Consider the following 13425-nt stretch of genomic DNA (forward strand, 5'->3'; position numbering starts at 1 on the left):
TTATAAAATCGTATATTATGTGAAACAAGCACTCCCTTATATTCTCTCAATAAGCACTCCCATGGATCATGTGACATTGATTTAATTTATTTTAGTGTAATGATTTTGAGTCAAAATCTAATAACTATTATTTTTAGGTCAATAGTCAAATTTTAAACATGGTATTATATTTAGAGAGAATTTTGTACCTTTTATAACTATGTTTTAACTATGTTCACTTCAATAACTAAAATACATATCGCATTTAAAAAAAAACATCCCAAAAATAGAGTATAAAACTATATTATAGAATATTCACAATTAACAATATTACAGTTCAGTTCTAAAAGAGAAAAGGTACGTTTTGGCCGAACGACCTTACAACAATACTAGAGAATTTAGTCTCTTCAAAAAGAAGGACTAAACCGAACGATTATAAAACTATGCTTATACCAAATGGTTATACAAAATAAAATAACTCTAACTGCCGAACGGTCTTAAGGTTCAGTCCTAACTTCCACTTCTTCCAAAGCTTCTTCCAGCATACACTCGTCCCCTTCTGCTCACATCCACAGGATGATCATTGCAACAAAAAATGACGACCGAACGGACAATACAGACAAGACAGGAAATAGGGTAAACTTATGTAATTTAATCAATTCAGTAAGCATATAATTCACATAAATATGAGATAAATCAATAGGTCAATCATGCAAAAACCAATCATACATTTCCAATAATAACCATACAGTAAAGAATGCAATGATCGACCACTTTACTCTGACTGTCCGGACTGTATGAATTCTGTGTAGCTACGACGTTTTTGCATCCGAGTGATGTAGTAGCTGGGATGCCCTCAACAGCTGCCACCCGAGGTTAGTCCGTTATGTTGTCGTCCATCTTACCCTATGGACTAGGACCTTCTGCCATTCTCACACATGACTTACTCCTCTCTACTTGAGAATGAGTAATCACAGAATATCAGGATAAATGCCACCTTAGCATGACCACATTCATACTTTACCATTCCATAAGAAATCCTGAGATATTCCTCCCTAGAATACTCTTTCATATCCATACTATTCAATTCATATCACATTTTAAATATCATCATACTTCATCATTAATCCAGTCAAACCAAACCAATGAAAATCAGATCCCATTTGAGAACATAACTGAAAGAGATAACATCAATCTTAGAAGCAAGACCGAACAAGAGAATACTTTTTAGATTATCATAACCGAACGATTAGTGTAAGACCGAGCAGTCTTTCACTTATCCGAAGAACAAGACCGAACGGTCCATTCGAGACAAGACTCATCAGAAGCCTAACACTTATAATAATAAGGAACGTTTCCTAGATACTCAACCATTTTGACCGAAAGGTCTTTACTAACAGAAATCAAGGAATGTATGAATACTATAGATTACATATAACTAAACCTAACAAAAAATGATGAAAGTTTTTATCTGAGACCTAAGAGTTTAAACCGAACACTAAATGAGGGTTGAACACTTTTATTCCAAAAATAATATAACTGAGTATTATGATGAGACCGAGCGCTTGGTTCAAAACCGAGCACCGCTGAGACCGAGCGCCTGGTTTAAGACCGAGCACTACTTAGCTTATACCAAAATAATGAATATATATATATATATATATATATATATATAATACAAATACATAACACTTATTTTCAATAAAGAATAAATATAATTTCTAAACTTTAAGTATTATAGATTACCTTAACGAAGCTAATTACAAAGAGGAAGCTATACTTAGACCGAACGCTTATTTACCAGTATACTAAGAGAAAAACCGATCGGTCAATAATGACTCTCGGTGACAAACATAGAATTACGCAGAATGCTGCAGACTTAAGATCAAACCTTATCTTAACCCAGTTCACATTATTTATAAATTATCCACTCATTCAAACAAACATGCAGTAACACCAATACTTCGTTTTCATCAAATGATCAGACAAACATACAACCATTCAGAACAAAGAATCATAATCAAATTATATAAGCTTCCCTTACCTCTTAAGCTTAGCCGAACGCTCACAATTTGTATAGAATAGCTCACCACCAGAAATCTTAGCATCCTACGGGTCACGATTTATGAAACTAAACCAAACAAAAGACCAGAAGTGTGCTCAAAATGAGATAATAAACTCATGCAACTAGAAACTTGGTTTGCATGTGCCAGAAAACAACAGTACTAAGAGACGAATGAACTTACTAGCTCAAACCAACAACTTGATCGGTGTAATAGAAAGCTCTTGACACTAGGAGATCTCAGACGTGGTCTGATTGTTGATCAGAAGAGGAAAAAGATGAGAATTCTTAGAGAGAAGTATGAGATTTGTAGAGAGAAGGAGGAGAAATGAGAACCTCAGAATGTTGAAGAAGAAGGGTGCATGCAGAAAAAGTGACATGAAGTTTAAAAATTTGATTTTTATATCACCGTCAAAACCGATCGTCCACTCTGAATCTCACACATGTCTTCCACTTTCTGAATTTCAGAAACCCTTGCACCTACACATGTCTTCCACTAACTTGGGGTTTTAAGAGTTCTAAAAGTATATAGTCAACTGTTAAGTTTACATAAAAAAGAAAGATAATGAGAAAAAAACTTAGGAGAGAAAAAAAATTCATTAAATTATATCAACTCGATTATTATTCAATCTATTATAAATCTAAATAATTTATCATGTTTTCTAGAACAAGATCTTGAATTTTTATAAATTCAAGCAATTAGATTAAAATTTAATATAATAGTTTCTAAAAAAAATAACTTGAATATGTATAAATTAGTTTGATATTGATTTTAAAACTTAAGTTTTTTTTTTTGTCAAAATTGTTGTAAATTTAAAATTAAATATAAAAAATATGTTTAATCGTCCAAAACTTTATTAACCGAAATAACATGGAATATAATATGATAAAAAAAAGAATAGTATATAAAGTGTAAAATATATTTATATATAACTTACATGTATAAATAAATAAATGTTAATTGTTTATATAACAAGAAAATATAATTTTGGATTCTTACAATTTAAGTATTAAGCAAACCCAACGAAGCAATTGTAGCAATTCCACTACAAAAAAGTAGGGCATTACCGAAGGCCATAAGCCCTCGGAAATTGCCAAAAGCCGTCGATAATGGATGTTTACCGAAGGCCTATCGACGGCCAAAAATCCTTCGGTAAATCGCTTGTCGCTAACCATTACCGAGGGCTTCTGCCCTTCGGTAATTACCGAGGGCCAAAAGCCAATTACCGAGGGCCAAAAGCCTTCGGTAATTACCGAGGGCCAAAAGCCTTCGATAATTACCGAGGGCCAAAAGCCTTCGGTAATTACCGAATAGCTGAAAAAAAAAGTATAATGGAGGGTACTCAGTCAAGGGTCTGGTAATCGTTTACACCAACCCTGTAAACGATTGCCCGAGAGAAAATTGGAATTTGTACAGAAAGTCCAACACAGGTACTCAGTCAGGTGAACAGGGGTCACCATTGAAAAAAAAGTGACTTTTAGGCACTTTTGCACTTGTCTTAGGCTGTTCCTTGTGTTTCAGTGGTGGGAGAGGGAGGTTAGTGATGTGATTATGTCCCAATGATGGAGGAAAGTGATGTTTTGGCACCCCATGATGGAGGAAAGAAACAATGTTTATGAGATGAGCAACTTGAGTGAGTTAACATGCTGTCAACTTTGACCTTTGCTGGCTATTTTACTGATAACTTTTCCCACCGACCTCCAAATGATGTGATTCTTTTTTTATTAGAAACTAGACTCAAACATCTTTCCAATGACTACTATTTTGTAATTTTTGGACATTTGAGTTGGTACAGTTTATTGTTTCAAGTTAGCGTTTCATATATTTTTGCCAACTCTGACCTTTGCTTGTTCTTTTGCTCATAACTTTCTCCACCGAACTCCAAATGAGTTGATTCTTGTTTTGTTGGAATCTATACTCAAAGACCTTTCAAATTATGCCTTAGAAATCAAATTTACACCTTCTTTGACACTGTAATCGATTACAAGGACACTGTAAACGATTACCCGAGAGAAAATTGGATTTTGTATAGAAAGTCCAACACAGGTACTCAGTCAGGTGAGTAGGGGTCACCATTGTTAAAAGAAGTGAGTTTTAAGCACTTTTGATCTTGTCTTAGGCTGGTCCTGGTGTTTTAGTGGAGGAAAGTGATGTTTTGGCACCCCATGATGGAGGAAAGAAACAATGTTTATGAGATGAGCAACTTGGGTGAGATAACATGTTGTCAACTTTGACCTTTGCTGGCTAGGTAATTCTTTGCTTTTGACAAGTTTCCTAGCTTCATTCCACTAGTTTAGACATGTTAGGATGTTCACATACCTTAGAATGAGTCTACATTAGGTGAAATGACAATTTGTCACCTTATAAGTACACTTTTTAGGTACTAAATACTCAAACTTTGAGTTTTAGGTGAAGAGAAGCCACTTGCAGCGTGAATGAAGTGAAGATAATTCCACCAGCAGCTGCAGCTACCTACATGGTCTAGTTTGCAGCAGTCTAGCCACGTAGAGAAGCTTCACTCACGGCCTTTGAAGGAGGGGAAACATGTCCAGCAGCTGTAGCTACCATCACATCCAGTTGGGAAGAAGAAGGAAGCTCACGGTTTCTTTGAGAAGCATGGCAGCAGCTCACGTTCAAAAGAAAGGCTTCTATGGAGTGGAAGAGCTAAGAGAGAAAAGGAGATGAGTTCAGGGCTGAATGGAGTTGGACGTGTGAAAGAAGAGGAATAGGGAAGGAAAGTCCAGCCACCACTCATGGTTGGCAAAGCTCCAGCTGCAACTCATTACTTTCAAAGTGAAGAATTTTGCAAGTTGGACAACACAAGGGCCACCACTTAATATCCAAATGTTTGTGTAACAAGTAATAAGAAATTGTCACCTATTTAGTACACTTTTTAGGTTCTAGGGTGTCATATTTTGTAGTGTGAGTTTGTAGTTAGACTTCTTTATGGATGTTCTATACTGTTTTTGATCATATAACTCCATCTGGAAACATCATACCAGCTTTTGCAAATCCAAAAATAAAGATTAACGTTTGTCAAATTTCAAACAGCACTTGAAATGCACACTGCACCAGAAAATGACTTTGAAAATGGTGGTTCATAACCCAAAAATGCTTGGAAGTATTTCAACAGCTCAAGTGATGCTTCAAGCAAGTTTATATCATCAATTTGAAGGTGTGCAATGACTTAAACAATAAAGAAAAAGACTACACCAGAAAATGACTGCTCTACTTCCAAACATGAGCAAAATTTGGTGGTTTAAAGGGTGATTTTGCACAAACACGTTTGGACACATAATTTGATGTTTTGAGCAACTTTGTATCATCAATTTGGATGTGTTTAAACACTTAAACAACCAAGAAACACACTGCAGCAAAAAATCAGTAGTTCACTTCCAATTTTAGGCAAAAGTGATGGTTTAGGAAGTGATTTTGCATAATGGCTCAAATTTGACCAAATGAACAGTGCATACAAGGTCCAAATGACAAAATAAACTTGCACTAATGGTAAAAATGCACTAAAACAATCACATTCATCAAATCACCCCTGCTGCAGCTAATTATGCAGCATTTTTTACACCAAATTTGCACCAGAATTGAAATTAAATACTAGAATCAAACTGGACAGCACAAACAAAGCTTATGGAAGTCCTAATTCACTACATCTAGCTGCAAAATACTAGCTACCAGATGTTTAAAGATGTAAAACACATGCAAGGATAACAATCACAGTGAAAAGATTGATTAAAATCTGTGACAGCACTTTGCTAATGGATTTTAAGCAACTTAGATATGCTTTTTGCATTTTATGGATTAATACAAGTTGCCACTACTTGAGACATGTGTAATAACATCAAATGAACATGTTCAAATCTTCAGAACAACAAAATGTGCACTAGAATAGGTTTTGGATATTGCACCAGATTTGAAAATAATGTGCAGACTTTGAAAACCAGAATAACTTTTTTTATGTAACTTTATTTGATGATTTTAATTGTCTTTAAACTCTAAAATGAGTTATAAACAGCCTGCAACTCAAAATCACTACTCCACTTCTATTTTAACTCAAAAAGTTATGGTTTTCACAGTGTTAGATGTCCTTCAAATGTCCAGTTCCAGTTTGATCATGTTTAGTTGTATTTTTCAAGCTTAGTTTTGTGTATTTACACTTTCTACAGTCATTTGCATTGATAGCTAGCTGTTTGAATCATTATAACTTAGAATGAGGTGTGTAGTTGTTTAATTTGCTACCTTATTAGCTGTTATAAGGTCAAATTTTGGAATATACTATTTCTATGCCAAATAATAACTCAAAATACTTTGTTTTGATGATTTAAAGCTGTTATAAAATTCTAATTTAACTTATAACCACTGTTGTGCAATTTCACAACTCAAAACCTCAATTTACAGTTCATTTTTCCTAGTGCAAAGTTGAATCAACACTTTGATTTTTCAATTTCTGTATTTGTAATTGGTTTAGGTTGTAACAAAAGCTAGGTTGTGATTTGAATTGAAACATGTGAAAAAGAAACATTATACACCTGCTAAAAGATTAATAAACAAGCATCTGAGTTGAAAGACTAAGACCTATTGGGCTATTTCTTTGTTAGACTGCAGGGAGATATAAGGAGCCAAATTAGAACCACAACCCCAAAGATTTGTTGAAATGAAAATTTCCAGGGACGTTAAGGAGGTCACCAAAGATTCTCGCAACAATAGGGGGCACCCAGCTGGAGTAGTCAATCAGCTGGAAGGTATTAGGGAGGTTATGGGGTTATTTTGGGCACAGAAGTGTTCATAGGAACCAAAACCATACATAGTACGAAGAGTAACCTTAATACAGCATGAAAGGAAGGAACTAGTACCACTAGAGGTTCCAAGATGGACAGTAACAATGGAAGTAATATCAGATATAGGGGGTTAAGACTACGTCAACTACTAGCCAAATCCTATAACTATTATTAAAGAGAAAAGAATAGAAAGAGCTTATCAGCAGAATTGTAACAATTATGACAATACTGGTGAGAGACATAAGTATAATAATCAAAATAATCTTCATATAGGGAGCGGTAATCATCCATAGTCACCTCCTTCTATGGTCTTAGTTCATCATGCTAAAAGTTCCAACTTATTAACAACAGAAATATATGTATTTATGTCCTCCAAAAACAATGCACAAAAAGTTTGTTCTACAGCAACTAATGACCATCCATAATATCAAATCAAATGCATAACAAATAAGATACAGATTACAAGTATATAATTATTTATACATGTCAACACAGACACACCTTTAGAATCACAGAAATAATAGAAAGATCAAATTACAAAGTAAAATTTGGATATCACTTGTGCTCTGGTTCATAAAGGATGAGGAAAACTTTAATGGCAATAAAGGAGGGCAATAAAAACAGAAAACCTTTTGATGTAGAGTAACCCTGCCTAAGCTTCATTTCATTTCCAGTAAAACTAACAATACCACGACCCAATGAATAAATAAACAGGAAAGGAGTGAAGGTTGCTTACTTGTTACAGTAAAGGCAAAGGGATTTTTCAGCTGGTGCGCTAATAGGCACTTCTCTTTTCCTTTACTGTCCCGTGTTCCAATCTCCCTATCATTTTCTTTTACTGCTTCGACTCCTCCCAGGTGTCGTCTTCTGATATGAAAAAAGGACAGCAAGCCATCAAACTGATATCAAATGATTAAATACCCATCAACCAAACACAGAACTTACCTCGCACAAAAGGGAAGCCCCTGCACATCGCCAGCTCTGAACACAAGCCTGACGCGCACAACCACGGACCACCACTCCTATGGCGCCAAAGCGTAATGACGACGAAACACCACCCTTGTGGCTACCCCACCCACAACGGCACCAAGAACCTCGATGAGACCGAACAGAACGGAGAGGCGCACAATGCCACCGGACAGACAGAGGTAAACAACAGAGGTAGACGAGATAATGGAAGCACAAACGAAAACGAGGCCACGAGAGAGGTAGCCGAGAGAATGGAAGCACGAAGTAAAACGATGGCAGACGTAGACGAGAGAGGTAGGGCAGGGAGGTTTTCACAATTTCAGGAAATTGGGGACGACCTCGATGAGTAGAACGAATCACTTGGTTTAATGGGTCTAGCCTATTACCGAAGGACACATATCCCTCGCTATTGTCTTCCTAACCTTCGGTAGTTCAATTTCACTAAGCCCGTCGGTACTTTTCTTTATGGCCGTCGGCACCTCACTTTCACAGACGGCCTCAAGGCCTTCGGTATTAAGCCGCCGGTAATTAGCCAATTTCTTGTAGTGTTCTCGATATTCATTAATTTTGCACTTTCTAACCTTTTGAATTGAGAAAGTCTCGTTACACTCTTTCATTTATGATTTTACAAGCATATCAATATAGTGTAATTATAGTTCTTTCACCAAATTAAAGTCTTTTAAAACCTTTAAGTTACAACAATCATTCAAAATACAAAACAAGAGTAATAAAATACATCATATGATCTATCTATGTACATCACCTCCAAAACACAAGCCTTGACCTATTGGCTAGTACCATTAATCACTTGCAACCTCGTCTACTTATGTTATAGAAGTGATCATTGCAAAAGAAAATACAAAACAACTGTCATTCATCAGCATACATATAACCTAAACTCAATTATCTGGATGCATGCATCCACTCAGACTCTAGAAACTTTGCTTTGTAATGTAAAATGAAAATTCTTAGTGTTACAATTCTAGTAATTGTACATGGTCCCCCTTTCTCATGACAAAGTGATTTCTCTTATAGCCTATTAGAAAAGGGATCCATAACTCGAGAGCTAACTATAAGAACCCTTTTCCCTCTTCACCACCTAGACTCCTTCCTCTATATGAGTTTGAGAGTTTAGTAGAGTATAATAATAGATTCCAAGGAGTGTCCCTAGTAAATGGATAACAGTAGATTCACATGACATACCTTTCCTCCTTAGGAAGGATATGACCATACAATTCAAACACAAGATTCAATCAATATATCACATCCCTTAAGCCCTAGAACATCTTATTGAATAATTCACATAAGTTATCTCTTCGTAATTTTCATCAACTATGCATCAATGAATTATGTAAACTCTCTCATCGAGGTCACACACTCGCTCAGCGAGGTAACCCTTGAAGGCTCTCTCACTTAACGACTGAATGCCTTACCCAATGAGTCCAATATTGGAACAAAATCTAGAATAATTCATCCAGGAAAAACAAATTCACTCAACAAGTCCCCTTCCTTTAACTCTCTATCAAACTCGAGTTCGGAATTCGCTTATCGAGAGTGTACTTTTCCAATAAGCAAGCCTCCTTTGACCCTCTGCCAAACTCAATTTTGGTAGTTGCCCAACGAGAATAGGGCTCACCTAATGAGTCTGCATAACGCAAAAAAATATATTCTGCAATTTGATAGTGTCAAACCAAACCAAAATACCATCAAATGCTTTCAACAATCCAATAGCACACAATCACAAATAGAAACACCAATATCAACTAACAAAATCGATTCCATATTTTCATCCCACAAAGAACATCAACACACCTAATTTGATATATTTCACATTCAACATGTTTTATATTCAATCCAATCACTCAATTAAAAAAAACAATACAATTTAGGTTCAAAAATGTAATTTCATTGCATAGTCAACAATTAAATATAAAATTTGACATGAAACAACAAAAATTAGCTTTCCTCACCTGAAATAGATTAAATGTGAATTGTGTGGTGATGGTGTGTGATGCATGGAATGAGTTAATCTGTCTTAGAATTTTAATTTACCTATTTGAAGTGATTGGTTGAACTGATTAGTATTGATGAATGAGATGAATTTTACTAGTTAGAGGATTGATGAGTTGTGTTTATTAATTTGAGTGATTGATTCTATGTTTGGTGTGTTAGCTTAATATATCTATTTTGTAATCTACTTTCTTCCAATGATTCATGTAGTCTTGAGTTAGAAATAACTAAATTTGAACCATATTTAAGTATATCAAATTAACAAATTGGTATTATAAGTTAGCATCGACCTTTATGTACTTGAAATGGTTCTTCTGTGTTGGATGAGGGATTTCTCTATGAGACAATTAATTCTTCAAATTGGTGTTTCTTGGTTAAGATATAATTATATTACGATCTTATAAAGTATATTAAGTGGTGAATAACTCATGAAGAGTCAAATTGATCAATTAATACTTATTGAGAAATTTCACATATTTGGTGTAGTGTTGGGTGCTCTTGCAATACTCCTAGGCACCAATCAAATTGTGCCTCACTGAGTTGTTGGTGTTGGGCACCACCAAAGGACATCCAGGCATAACTCTCGGGTGAAAATCTTAGGAAATTTAGGGGATTTGGTGTTGGACGCTATGTTTAGGGTACCATGCGGAACCTTGTTTTCAACCGTGAGTCATCTTACAAAAATTAGGATTTTCGCTTTGTTAACCGTTAGATCGAGCTAAAATTTTATCGTAGACATATGAATCATCACTTTGAATCATAAACCTTTGATTTGAGGTCTGTGATTAGATAATTGTTTTTCACCGTTTTGATATAATTATTGGTAATAGTGTATTTGAATATTATGCTAATGAAATAGAAATAAATGATGTATTATTTATATTATAATTAAATTAATTGATAAATGATGAGTTTGCATGGAAATAACATACAGATGTATGACATGGATGAATTATAGATGAAATGATAGAGGTGTGAGATATGTGAATGATATATATATATATATATATATATATATATATATATATATATATATATATATATATATATATATATATATATATATATATATATATATATATATATATATATATATATATATATATATATATATATATATATATATATATTTTGTTTTTGTTGAAATTCTCCTTTGTTCGATGTGAATGATTTGGGATGAGAGTGTAGTAGTTCCAAAGGTGAAAACTCTACTGTTGATTTGTTGTGTGGAGTGTATTGATGTGAGAATTAGAGCGAGACTATCATGACTCTACTAAGTATTGGAATCACATAAAGTAAGATACGTAAAGTCAAAGTTGAAATATGTCCTTATCGGTAGATTTGACATTTACAATTAAATGTATAGATGAGTGATTTACCCTAATATATTCGATGGTATAAGATGTGGCCATGGAATGGCAAGAAAGGGGAGAGTGAGTATAACAAATATATGGTCTCATATTCTAATCAATATATAGAGTCCTTTGGAAGTCGTGTCTTGTATGATGAGTATGATAAGTATGAAACTCTTTGAAAGTGTAATGTGAAACTACGTAATTGGTTGAGATATTACTTGTTTTATAAAATGATGTATGAATACAATTATATGATAAATCTTTTATTATGACCATAATTATGTGTAAATCTATATAAGTATATGTATGATTTTTTATTTTGGCTATAATATAGATATGTTAGTAAAAATTTAATAATTTTAGTTTACCCTTATATTTTGTTTTTGTTATAATTTTATCCATTATGATCGTATGTTACATGAACATATGATAGTGTAGGTGAGGAACAACAATGAAATAGTTATAAATATAGATAATGGAAACTATCTTGTTAGATATTTAGGTATTACGTATAATTTCCATCCAATTGTTTTAATGTTTCTTAAAAAATACTGAATAACAATGTAATATAAGAAATATACCCATGTAATTTTTCTGTATTATGATAATATTTTAGTTAATAAAATAATTTTACTAATTCGGAATGTGACATTAATGGTTTAAATAAATATTAATATAAAATATAAAAAGTGTAATGTGACATATACATTCACATGTAATTTACCTACTTAAATTTATAATTATTAAATATGTGAAAAAAGAGAAAATAGAGATAATAATATATAAATATATTTAGTTTTTTTCTTCTTCTTTTTAACTTTTATATATTTTTTAGTCTTTTTCTTTAATATTTTTTATCTATTTCAACATTTAATTTTATCCAATTTTTAAAAAGAATAAGTTCCTATTTATTCTAAAAATAAAAATTCTCTTATACTAAAGATGAAAGATTAACTTGCTTATATCATTATTTAAAACATATTATTTTAACCAATTTTTTCTTTAAAAAATATTTTTAAAACATATATTAATTTAAAATTCATTTTAAAACTGACAATTTAAGATATCTATTTTAAAAGAAATATGAATTTAGATATAGTACATTATTTACTATGATTGGAAAGTGATCTATACTCAAATTTAAGAATTTAAATTTTATGTAGTACCAAACACTACCTAACTTAGAAAAAAATGTATCATATATCAAAATTTTGATTTACTTTTGTAGTTATTAAATAATTTCATATTTTATGAAATATAAAAGGAACAAGTAAACTTTTAGTCTAAAAATTGTTCTTAAAAAATATATTATAATTTTAAATTATTTCATATTTAAAATAGATTGAATTCACTCTAACATAATTATTTAAATTTAAATTAAATACTTAAAATTTAATCTATGTGGACTCTTAAAATAACTGAGAATCATGCAAGGGTAATGATCAGGGAGCATGGAAAAAATATGATTGTAATTTGGCTGGAAACAAGAGTTTCTCTGAAGTCATTGCTTTGCCACGAAGATATATGGCCCCGCGCGCGTGACTCGTGTTTAATAATTTCTATCAGAATATTCTAAACTTTTTCTGTAATAAAAGCAAGTATTTTTTTTTTATTATTATTGAGTTGTGTTTAAAGAATACCTGTAGAACTTTACTGAGAGCATCTGCATTCATGATTTTAAATTCCGGACATAAATTTGAAGTTTTGATGAAAGTATATCAGATCTAAAACAAATAATATAGAGCACAACTGGTACAATAATTTTTAAATGTATAAGAACAATTATCAATAATAAAAAAGTTAGGTTTAGCAACACTATTTTCATGTTAAAATGTATTTTTCTTTACTGTTGAATAACATTAAATTAAAATTTAAGTATAATAATTAATTTTAATAATATTCTCATAATATTTTTTATTTGATTATAATATTTTTCATATAATTATAATCTTATTAAATTATAATAATTAGTTTATTTTCATTTAACTTAAATGGGTTAATGAAAAAAATAGAAATAAGAAACATCATGAATTTGGAGAAGAGAAGAGGAATGTAATTGAAGAATAAATAGACCTGTCATAATTTAGAAAAGTAAACATTGAAGGATGGGATGAGAGAATAGTGAGAGTATTATGAGTTTGAGGTGTTCTAACAAAGGTATGAAATTTTCATTTTTGTGAACTTGAATGAGAGTTATTTTTTCTTTTTTTCCTAAGTGATTTTATTTCTTTGTAATTGATAATGGTAATTGTTAGGCAC

General features: G+C 32.4%; 1 long non-coding RNA gene across 1 annotated transcript; it reads right to left on the bottom strand.

Moving 5' to 3' along the window:
- Positions 1-318: 318 nt before the first annotated feature.
- On the bottom strand, positions 319-8173 carry LOC108347235 (uncharacterized). The gene is made up of 3 exons (XR_001833851.2): positions 7778-8173; positions 7569-7699; positions 319-538 (listed from the first exon to the last, which is right to left on the bottom strand). It is a non-coding gene; the product is annotated as an uncharacterized LOC108347235 (long non-coding RNA).
- Positions 8174-13425: the final 5252 nt, after the last annotated feature.

This window comes from Vigna angularis, chromosome 9 (assembly GCF_016808095.1).
Source record: "Vigna angularis cultivar LongXiaoDou No.4 chromosome 9, ASM1680809v1, whole genome shotgun sequence".
Taxonomy (NCBI): domain Eukaryota; kingdom Viridiplantae; phylum Streptophyta; class Magnoliopsida; order Fabales; family Fabaceae; genus Vigna; species Vigna angularis.